This window comes from Pezoporus wallicus, unplaced genomic scaffold, assembly GCF_028554395.1.
Source record: "Pezoporus wallicus isolate ANWC-B61680 ecotype Strahan unplaced genomic scaffold, APGP_CSIRO_Pwel_v1 contig_5542, whole genome shotgun sequence".
Lineage (NCBI taxonomy): Eukaryota > Metazoa > Chordata > Aves > Psittaciformes > Psittacidae > Pezoporus > Pezoporus wallicus.
The window spans coordinates 4,052,134-4,064,780 of record NW_026640165.1 but is presented as its reverse complement, the minus strand read 5'-3'; positions in this window follow the sequence as shown (position 1 = coordinate 4,064,780).

Sequence of the window (12,647 nt, the reverse complement as noted above, 5' to 3'; positions counted from 1 at the left end):
TTTTTCATGCCCAAACCTTTATCTTCCCATAAAGCTGTAGTGGCAGCATATTTCCAAAGTATTTAAAAAGTAACCATTGGTTTCAAAATAGCATATTAAGCTCTCTCTCATGATGAATCATTAGTGTATGAAACAGGGGGAAAAGGGAGGGATCTTATAAGATACTAAAAACACAGGGTATTTATGCCCAGTTTGGCATTTAAGAACCACCTAACTTGGGAAGTCTGAGGAGTCTTTAGTCATCTAGGAGTCTGATGACCTTGATCCTTACCTGCTGCCATAGTCCTGGAGGAATCAAAAATGGGACAATCTGAAACCAAAGATGTCAGTGGCAAACATCAGCGATCAACTCTTCAAGAATAACGTCAGTAATAAACTAGGGAGGAATATAGGTACTATTACTCTGTACCAGAGATGACTGTCTAATCCAGTGTTAAACTCACTGGCACTAGGCAAAAGACTCCACATGAGTTAGACATAAAGTTGCATATTCTCACTATCAGCTTGATATTCTCACAAAATCGTGGATGTCTTATGACTGTCTTCTGTTCCTCAGTACGACTTTCATTTCCTTCTGATATTTTTATTAAAATAAAAAAAAAAATCTTTTAAACTGTCATTCATATTCAGTGGCTACATCTATAAAGAGCTCAAATGTTAAAGGAAAAGCAAAGCATATCATATTTTCAGATTTTATAGCTGTTATTATTCAACAGGAAAAAAAATGTTATATTACCACCACTTTTCCAGACCTTGGAAGCCATAAATTTGTAACTTCAGAAAAACTATGCTGATTGTACTTTTGCCCTGCTCCCCTACCTTACACATAGAAGCTTTGAGGTAAGGAGAGTTCTTTGTGTCATGCAGTTGGGAATAGCTGTCTTTCAGTGAAATGACTCACCTCTCACTGACACCATCCAAGTGCACGAAGCATGAAGAAAGCAAGGTTTTTGCCGCTCTCTTTCCGCAAAGGACAGTTTCAGCTTGGCTGAACATCTTGTAGGTCTCGTTACCAATATTAGAAGCTTCTTCTGCAAGGCTTTCATTTTAACATAGTAATTCAGAGGTAATTATAAAACATCGAACATCATCATAAATGAGAAATCCAGAAGTCAAGATGTGAGAAAAAAAAAAACAAGCCCTTAAACCTCAAGAGAAAGAACACAATAAGAATAAATTATTCACAGCTGCTGTTGAAGCCACATTGCTTCTGATCCAAACCTATTCCAGGAAAATTTTGTTTCAAAACTGTAATGAGTAAGAGCCCTGAGGCAGGCAGGAGCACTGTGGGGCAGGGAGCAGAGCAGAGACGTGTCATGGGTGCAGTGTACTACAGCAGGATCAAACCCTAATGATGCTGAACTCAGTTTCAATTGCAGTGCTGTAATGATATCAGTGTATTGTTCATCACTACTTTAAATCTGGTAATAATGGGGTTTTACTTCTTATCAAGAGTTTCTAATTTCCCTGTTTCATGTATTGTTTTTTTTTTTCAACAATGCATCTTATAACTTGGATCAGAGTTTTTAATTTTTTGTTTCTATAAATCTATTCTATTTACAGGCATTGATTGTGAAATTCTTACTGTCATGGTTTAAGCCCAGACAGTAACTCAGAACCATGCAGCCATTTGCTTACAACTCTTTTTCCCCTTCCCCTCTGTGTGGGATGCAGAGGAGAATCGAAAGAATGTAAACCCCATTGGTTGAGATAAGAACAGTCCAATAACTAAAGTAAAATACAGAACTAATGATACTACTACTGCTACTACTAATAAGGTAAATAACAAGTGGAGAGAATATAAAACTAAAAAGAGAAAGGAAGAAACAACAACACAAGTGATGCACAATGCAATTGCTCACTGCCAGTCAACTAATATCCAGTCCGATCCAAGCAGTCCTTCTATGTAACTCCCCCAGTTTATATACTAGGCATGACGTGCTGTGGTACGGAATATCCCTTTGGCTACTTTGGGTCAGGTGTCCTGTGTCTGCTTCACCCCAGCTTCCTGCACCTCTCCTCACTGGCAGAGCATGAGAGACTGAAAAGTCCTTGATAAGAGTAATCATTACTTAGCAAAAACTAAAAACATTGGTATGTTATCAGCACTGTTCTCACACTAAAGTCAACACTTCCTGATATCAGTAGTCAAAGGGAAGCTGACAGAAAGAAGTAAGCTAGACAATAAAATTCAATAAACTTTTGTTGCTAGGAGGACAGGCAGCAGCATAGATTTGAATAATTCTAATAAATATGTATTAGAATTTTTATGTAGAAGTCTATATACCTCTGGATATTTAGAGATTTTAACTACTCTTTGTCCCCCCCAATGATTTTGCTTTTTCACATGTCTGACCAGATGAAAGTTTGTCTATTATAGCAGTGCTCTTCAGTACACCGACACCTGCTTTCTGCTGGGACTAAGTGAAGCAACAGGAGCCATTCTCTCCCAGAGGAATTCTCAGTTGATGACTTGCTGCTGAATTGCAACACTTACTTATAACAACTACAGATTGTGATACAAAGTGGATGCCTGCAGATTTGCCCCTGTAACATTCTTTGTTTTGTCTTTTGTTTTCCTGTTTTCTTTAATTTTACATCTTAGATATATTCTGATTGTAGTGTCAATAAAGCTATATTTTCAGCTCATTTTATTGTGTCATCCATAAAAATATCTCAATTTTCTTGGAATCCCTGTCACAATGTTCTTGTTAGGAGTAAGATTTTTAAAGCCACCTTTTAAGTAGGCATGTACAGTACCTAGTGCATGCCCCTGTTCCATTAAACATGCATACCATATATTTTTTTTCCACTGTAAATCAATATGTTAAAAAAGTCATTCTATTTTCTCCCATTTTTATTTCAATGTATAGTTTAATTGAGAGTTAATGTTCCAATCATTCAATGATGAATCAACACAGGCGGATTAAAATAATGTTTAAGAAAAAATAATAAAAATAAAAATAGAAATAAAAATAAAAATAAGGAAAAATACAATAGCTCCTAGTTTAGGAACTGAGAGCATCCCCTATATCATTGGCTATGCATTTGCATTAATCAGGAAATTTTCATACAAAATGTTAACTCCCTTACAGAGCAATTTTGACAGTAAAGGTTTCACAGGTTTGGGAAAGACTTGATTAAACCAGAGTGAGAACAAGAGCTCTGTACTTACTTTCTGAATAGCCAATCTTTCAGTTATTACAACATTCATCTGACATATTCAAATCCTTGCTCCATCAGCTCAGACTAGGATTCAGGTGTGCCTCCTCATCACTGTTGCTCAGGTGCACTTCTCCGCTTTAAACATCCTGGTTTCATCCTAACATTGAATATACCTCCTTCTTAGAAAAGGAGGAAAGAAAACCTAATTTTGTGTACATTGTTATGTGAGAGGGTTAGTTGGAAATGCAGAAGACAAGGTATCTCTTGAATAGAATGACCATAGAAGTAGATACTATGTGGAAGAATGTAATGGGATCGATTCTGCTTCCAATACCCAGTGTTACGAAACGAAGCAATTCTCATGTTAACTAGTCCTGAATGGTTAAATTTCACCTTGAGTTACCCCAGTGCAGACGAACTGAATGCAGATAGGTTATATTAAAATCATTAAGTAAAGGTCTTACATATGCAATAAAAATGCATATGCAAAAAAAATCCACTGCACTTTGGAAAAAACAGATTTAATGATCTTTTTATGATGCCAATCTGATAGCATAATACAGTAAATTCTTTATCAGATCAATATGTGCTTTGCTTAAGCTATCATGATACAAATCTTCCACAAGTTGGAACAAATAAATCATCACTGAGATGTTTGGGGTGCTTTATCCCATCATAGTCGAAGGGAGCTGATCACTATGTTTCCTTTCTGTCCTGGGTTCAGCAGTAGCAGTCATGTTTTTCCTTTGTGTTAGCTGGTGCAGTGCTGTGTTTTGACTTCCAGCCTGGGAACAGTGCTGGAGAAACTGATGTTTTCAGTTGTTGCTAAGTGATGTTTACCCTGACCAAGGACTTTGTGAGTCTCATGCTCTGCCAGGGAGGAGGGGAAGCCGGGAGGAAGCAGAGACAGGACACCTGACCCAAGCTAGCCAAAGAGGTATTCCATACCACAGCACGTCATGCCCGGGGTGGGGGGGTAACTGGGAGTTACCCAGAAGGACACGGGGTCTTCTGGGTCAGACTTGTTTCTTGGCAGGTGGTATTGTATTCTCTTCCCTTGTTATTTTCTCTTATCGTTGTCGTTGGTGGTAGCGGACTGTTCTTGTCTCAACCCATGGGAGTTGCACTCCTTTGATTCTCCTCCCCATCCCTCCGAGAGCGGGGAAGGGGAGAGCCCCCGGGGGGGGGGGGGGCCTCGATTGCTTCTAGCCGTGCATCACTCACTGGGAGTGAGTGAACAAGCTGTCTGGCTAGGGTTTAAACCACGACACTTTCACAGGGTCAGCGTTGTGTGGGTAATACCCTAGGAAATATTTTTGAAATGCAATAAATATCACCTTATATATACCTGCAAACATTCTTCAGTTTTGTTTCATTTTGCCAATTACTGTCAGAACAGAAATATTGCTACAACATGATTTTCTAAGCACTTTATTGGAGTGATTATTGCAGAAAGTACAGATATTCAAACCTACCTAAATCCATCTTGATAAGAACATAAACAGAAGCTTTCTAAATAGCCTATTTTGTCACACATTGTTACACACTTCTGGATGAAAAAGACTTCTTTTTTTTTTTTTTTCCTTTGCTAAGTCTGATATCCTAAATACCAAACTGGATATATGTAACCTTTGTAGATATAACACCTTGCTCTTTCATGATCTCATTTCTGACTTTTGCAAGATATTGATTTTATGTCATAATGCAATGATGAGCCCCTTCTCTAGGTGGCTGCTTGTTACAGAAAATGGTCCAGTGGTTATGCCATGGCTTCTTTGTCCTAACCTGAAAATTTATTTATGGCTGCACAATTAAATCAACTCTATTCCTTCGTCTCTCCCTTCCCTTATTGTAGACACAGAAAGAGAGTAGGACTGTGCATTTTCATTTGGAGTTGTAACTATCACAACAAAGTCATCAATAGAATTCTCAACCTCTGCTCTTTCGTGCTTTCTCTAGTCATTTGTACCTCAGTGTCTCTGCACATTCTGAAGATCATGTGCACACTTTACAGGACTGACATTTAATAGCTGACAGAATAGACATAATAAGGTAGCAGATCCAGAGTAGAGGAAAATTAAATACTACTGAGTTATTTTATTGAAATTTCAGTTCTACTGAATTTATAGTTGTAGGCAGGAGTGGAATTTCAGAAATGCAATTTCAGAGTATTTTTATGGAGTTCCTTGCTTGACTACTGAAAGCTGTAATCGTCACAATAAAATTCTGGGATGAGGTGCCGGTATAGCATATCTTATGACAGTGTAATAAGATATGTTTTACAAATAAACTCTGCTAGGATCAGGCAGATTAATCCAGTCCTACCTAATAGCATTTCAGGTATTCACAACAAGCTCTGCATACATCTAGTAATATTTTTTAATGTGTTATTAATGAATATCTTATTTTATGATGAAGTACAATTTATTTTTCCTTGGATTTTGATTCTACAGGTTTATATGGGAAGATATTGTCTGATTCCTTAAGCAGAAAGAAACTGTTTAATAAAAATGCTGCTTATGCTTTTTAGCTAAGTACATCACAATGTTTTCCTCCCTAGAGTTCTTTTTACTTCAGGATACTGTGAAATAACCCATGGAGGTCTCAGGCAGCTGGAAATTCAAAACCTCACAGAAGGTGCCAAATGAATTGTTGGAGTAGGTTTCTTGACTGTAAGATGCAGGTGGTAGGACCTTGTTTTCTTCTGTCTCTTTCACAGGGAAGAGCACAGTTTCAGGATTTAATAATTGAACTGAAACAATTCCTTTGAAAAGGATGGATGTGTGAAAGTTGTTTTTTAAACAGTTATTTAGACAGAATCTGGACTCCTTCAGACACAAAGAATTCTCACATTTCAGTAGTAAAGGGCAAAGAAGACATGCATAACTAGATGGGAAAATCAAGATTAATTAGTATGACAAGATGTCTCCCAATCCATACTTCTTGCTTTTGCTTCCCACTATCTTTCTTTAAAATATACTTTTTGTCATCACCAGTCTTCAAAAAATATTGCTGTTACTTGAAATCTGCATGGCTTACATGACTTACTAAGGTAGTAAAGATGGGGCAGAGCAAGGATGCAGTAATTTAATCTTTCTAGAGTGTCTAAAATGTCTCAGCTTTTTCAGAATATTTACAAAATCATGCAGACAAGTAAGTATACTCTATTCCAGTGAGCATTCTTCTGGCTTAGATCAAAGACTTTGAATTTGGATATGTTAAAATATGCACTGCTTGAATGTACATGGCTTGCCAGAGCAGTTGGTCTGACCACTTTTGTTTTCAAAATTCACGGTTGGAAAATTTTGGCTGGTATACATTTTTCACCTTTTTTTTGTAGGACATTGACAAAAAGACTGAATGGCAGTGGGCCAACATGCATCAACTCGTGAGAAAGAAAATTTTCATTTGATTCAGAAGATTTTCTATTAGCCATACCTTTTGGTGTGCATAACTTAGCCTGTCCTTACTTCAATTAGTACATACCACATAAATTTGATATAGTATTATGAATTACATGAATCATAGAGCTAGAAAGCCCCACATATCTCAGGAGATTATTTTACCAATTCAATTTTCTTTGTCAGCACAGGCTTTAAGTTCAATTCTTAAATAAACTATACTTGAACAAAATTAATTTGTTTGAAATTAATTGATATTAATGTTACCATTGTATCACTTTTTTGTTTTTAGATAAGGGAATCCTGCACAACCCAACAGGAGACTGCATCCAGATGTGATGTCAGAGCCACTGACCTACTGATATTTGAATCTTGCAGGTTTTCCCTATCAATATTGACACAATATTTTTTCCATCTTCCCTAGCTGTTCTTTTATCCTTAGTTAAAAGTAAAAGCAGTGACTCGGGGAGCTCCATAGCAAACTTTTGAAAAGTTTCTGAATTTTCTTTTTTTTTTTTTTCTTCACATTTAAACATAATTCTGTTTAGGAGATGGTGATGAACTTTCTCCACAGTTATTGCTGAATGAAAACACATTTTAACTTTGCAGCAGGATGTGTAGAATGTTTGCAGCAGGAAAAATCAGGATAATTACTTTTATTTGCAGTTCCTTTGTTAAAGAGTCCAATTTATTTTTTTTGCAAATAAATGTAACTGTGGCTCAACCCATCAGCACATAAGCCTATTTTCTGAAAGTACTTTCTTCTCCAGTAATTTTCAGGTGTTCTCTGCCAAAATTAATAATGCCTGCTGTTATAAACACCAAGCATATTTTTGCCTAAAGAAAAGGAGGGGGGAAGGGGGGGGGATGAAAAAACAAAAACAAAAAATGATAAAACCCTCTCTTGATAGGAATATGAGTGTTCCAAAGAAATTCCAAATAACAGCTGTCCAGTTAGCTAATGGCTCAAAGTCTCACATCAGTTCAGCACAATACCTTCTCTTCTGAAGTTCTGCTCACTCTTCTAGTGAGAATCCCAGTAGTGACAAGTTTTCTGTTGCTGGTCTTTTGCAGTCTAGATTCCCACCCTATCAAGTGCACAATCTTGCATTGGAGACTTAAAGGAAAATGGAGCCTTGGGCAGATCTGGACAGCTCTCGCTGAGCCTTTCTGTCTCTTGTGACTGAAATTCTGCTTTCAATCAGAGTCCAAATTATTCTACTAGTGAGTTTCATGGGGCTCATTCCTTCCGCAATGTGTTCTTCACAGTACCCTTGGCTTTATTACAAGCATAGTGGTATCAACCTCTCATTTTTGCCTACGAGGGAGAACAGGATTTAATTCTTTTAGCTTTTAAAACTGAATTTTTGTCTGGATTTCTTTCATCTAAAGTAAAATCTACATTTTGCATTCCTGAACTAGACTGGGAATTCTCTGGTATCAGAAATTTGCTGGTCATGAGCATGTTTATAAACTATGATGAGTTGCTTTCATACATTTTGCTCAGGCTATGGATAGATATATTTTTTTCATGGCAACTATTTATCTTGACAGTCCTACAATCCTACAGTAATACAAAATGAAGTTTATGTCTTTGGGGAAGAAATTTGAGAGTGAGTTCATCTACTTATCACCTTAATTTTACTGAAAATCTTCTAAACTCTCTAATATACACTACAGAGTGGAAGGGGTAGGAGGTTTCTCAGCTCATCTCATACTTGTAATTAGTTTTCTAAAATTTTTCCAAGCTTTCCAAATGTCTTTAAAACCTAAATATTTACCTTGAATATATATGTTCCAGTACAGATTTCAGTAATGTTGTATAAAATGGTAATGTCTCCATACGAGTTATATCCAATATGCTCCATGCATTTTTATTTCTCTGAGGTCCAGTTCTCATATGCTCCCCTCCTGTCAGTCTTGTTATTTAGACCATAATTTTTTTTTTTTTATTAAAAAAAAAGACATTTAAAGCATAGTGACATCTTAAGAGACTGCAGATAATTTCAAACTACGTGTCAGGATCATAACCTGCAAAACAACCTAAACAAAAAAAAAAATTAATCATATAGTTTCAAATGGCTGCATAGTCACAGTGTAAACACTGACAACTTCCCATAATTTTTTTATCAGATACTGAAAAAGTGGTGTCATAAAGGAAACCTGACTTTAAACACATTATCCATTTGATTTCACTAACACAAGCTAAAACCAGAATATTTTCAGGCACAATGTTTATGATAGCATTCTCCAGAGAAGAATAATTTTAGCATCTAGTATGAAAAGAATACTATAATGTATATTCTCATCATCATCCTCACATCTCCCTTCTACTCGCTATCTAAAATGCCTCTTGCTGTCACCCACATTTCTCCACAATGTAAAACTAACAGGTGCAGAAAAAGTATTTCTTACACAACATGATACATTGGATTTATTATCTAACTTACACTTAAACTGTGTTTTTGGACAGAACTGTAGACTCTCTCCCCAATAAAATATAATACCAGTGACCAAAGTTTCATTATAACTCCCTCCGGGAGCAGGGGGAGGGCACGAAAGGGGGGGAAGTGAGTGAACGAATTACCTGACTGGGTTTAAACCACGACAAATAGCAAAGAAAATTTGAAGATATAGAGATATTTTCCACATGGAAGTGATTTGTTGAGATTTTTCTGTAAAGAGAGCACATGTGGTATAAGGCCTCAGAATTTGTGACATCTGCTACTAATGCAGCATATGTTGTATTAGGGCTACTTGAGATGTTATATTAGCATCATAATGTTTACCAATTAATAGCAATATATTACGCCTGCTTATGTGCCCTTACATACCCTCACAGGAATTCAGTCAGAGATACCTACTGTTACACAAGTTATTACACTAATTGGGCCATGCTTAGCTGCTGTACCAGCTCCTGAAATGCCATGCTGTATGACACTATTATACAGTAAGCGTTACATTAATAGACTATGCAAACCTTGCAGAAGTGTTTATTAATCAGACAACATGGATGGTACCACATGTCAGGTTTAGAAGAACCTTACTGTCCACCAAAGTAGTTTCCAGAAAGACATTTTGACAAAACGCCAACAAATACTGTATTTGCTCTCAACGTTGAGCTACAGGAGGGAAAGTAGAAGAAAAGTCAGAGATATTAATGGGCAGTTTAAGAATAAAAAGAGGAAAATCATAATTCTCTGCTTTGTCACAGAGCTTTGTCACAGAGCTTGCAGAAACAGCAGCATTGTGCCCCTCTTCTCAGGGAAAGCCATCCACCACTCCCACATGAAAGACCCAGACCTCATTCTCAGGGAGGAAATAATGGCAATACCAAAAGTATGTGAGGAACACTACCATTCAGCCAGCAAATGGACCATCTTTCCCTCTAAGCCACCCTGTTTTCATATTCTATGCTTTACCCTCTGTCCCTTTCTCAGTTATACAGTTCCCCACCTTTTCCTCATGATTCTTTTCCCCTAAGGAAGTCATCAGAAAGAAAAACAGAAGTAAGAACTTTATATCACAGAAGCATCCTGTGCCTGAGATTCTGAATTCAGAAGAACATCTGGCAGTCCCTGTTAAGTCATCCATCCAAGTTTGTTTTGTTTTCTTTTTTTACTTGTTTCCATATCAGACTTGTTCCCTTTCCCTACCTAGTTTCTTTAACTGACACAACACCACAGGTGCAACCATCTTGGTACACTTGAGAATATGCTGAGAAGCATAAAACCAAACAAATGAGGATGCTGAGAAAAAAAAAACAACCAACCAACCAACCAACCCACAAAAAAGAAAATTCAGGGAAAGGTAAAGTATAGATAAAGAGCTGAGAGTGGGGAAATAAAGGGAAAATATTGACAAAGAACTGGAGAGAAGAAGAAGGAAAACTAAAGGCAAAAAAAAAAAGAAAAAAATAATAGAAAGGGAAAAATGAAGTGAAACAATGTGAAGAAACAGCTCCATGTCAGAGACTCAAGTGAAAAGGACCAAGCTGAAGTGTTGGGATAATCAGGTTGAAACAAGACATTAAAGACAAAAACCTATGTAAGTGCACTGAGAAATCAAGTAGGCTGACAACAAAAACCATAAATACTAAAATGAGAGCTACATCATGTTATGGCATGAGTGGACATGAGGTTTGAAATATACATACCGTTGAGAGAAAAAAGGGACTTTTAATCCTGAATTCACGTATATCTAAATTCATTAATAAAATGCTACCTGGTATCTAACACAAGTGTATAGTACAAGCAGAAGCATGTGCGTCAAACTTCAGTGGAGCATGAATAAAATAAAAGTGATTGCAGCCATTGTAATCTTACTACCACTTCATTTTCTTCAGCTCTTGGTTGAGAGAGCAGAATTACTGTGTGTGTTATTTTAGTGGCTACACTCATCCTGCTATGTCACTACATTCTCATTGTTTAAAGCAGCTCTTTGATGAGTTAGATATTTCTAGTGTTTCCCACATTAAGGTTTTTATTAAGTAGCACAATAAAGTAGCAAGAAAAATCCATATCAAATGAACCTCCATTTTTAATGGTTTACTGCTTCTGCTCTATTTTCTGACTGCTATTTGGTTCAACAGGAAGCTCTTTGTATGCCAGTGTGGTCAATACCATGTGGCCAGCACAATATCTGGGTCAGAATTTTCACCAGAAGTGAAAAAACTCCTAGGTTAGACGCATTGTACAGAAAACTCAAAAAGATATCTGTCATTTCTGGACACATACAAGCAAGCTCTTGAGTGAGTGTCCACCACCAATATAACTGAAGTAGTATAAGAGGGAATTTCTTATAGTGTTACTGCCATAATTTTCGCATCCTGTCACTTTCCCCTTTCTGTAATTATTGTGCTTAAAATGTTGCATAAAGTATCACCTTTGGTAGTTAAACCACAAAATGTTACAGTCTTTCAAGATCTCAGGCTTTATTTACAAAAAATATTTAAAGGTGAATTCAGGTACTCCCAAATCCTGTTCAAATCCTATCTAAATTTCCCTGCAGTTTAAGCTAATGGGAGAAATTTGTCCTTGATGTTTCACTTTGATGGCATCATACATCAAAACATCACTAACCTGCATTCCACTTACTTGTTCATTGTATGAGGGGCTCAAAACTCCTTTCAGGCTTTCCAGTCTCTTCTTTAAAGAGAGAGTACAGAAAATTGCAAATAGTTGTCATAATAAAAACCCTTCATTTTTACAGGCCTATGTTCCAGTATGTATATGAACACTATCATACTCACTGTTGGAAGATCCCAGCAAAGAAATGTGGATGATCATAAGGAAGAATGACAGGTCATGCTCACCTGTGTGTTTCCCAGCATGGTACCTTTTTTAATGTAGGTGTCCACCAGATTGTGAACTTCTTGGGGCAGAAACTGGTTTTAGTATCACAGCATACATCAGATGTTTTTTTAGCACTTAACTAAAGAATGGTCACATATAATTATAGTTAAACTACAACTATTAAAATGAATTGGTGAAACATTTGCGGATTAACTACCCTCTGGTTTTCATTATTTATTCACTTTGATGCTAATTTTCAAAATTCTTTAATTCACCACAGCTCTCCCTATCATTAATGCAAATTAACAAGCTTCTACTGTAATGCAGATATTGCTATCTTCCCTTGCATAAAACAGTTCTCTAATTAAAACATGCTTCATTTTTTGATTACAGATTACCAGGTATAATGGAAACAGAAAACATGAACAAAGCCCTTGGCTGTTTACATAAAAGCTAGGGGTATTGAGAATGACAGAGGTCATTCTTTTTATGTTCAGTAAAAATTAATAAAATGAAAGAGAGAAATTTGAGTGAGAAGGTAGGAGTAAATTGTCTTTTAGAAGCATTGCATTCATATGCATCAACTGAAAATCATTAACAAACCACCAATCCACTTGTAGGCAGATTATACAGTTGTATGTCACATAGACTAAGTTAAGTTGTAGAAGTGAAAAACAGAAAACTAAGTGAACACTGCTTTATAGCTTTTAAGATAGAATTAATAATTTTTCTTCATTATCAATCTAGATGTTCTTTTCCCATAGCATATTTAGTTTTTTTACTCATG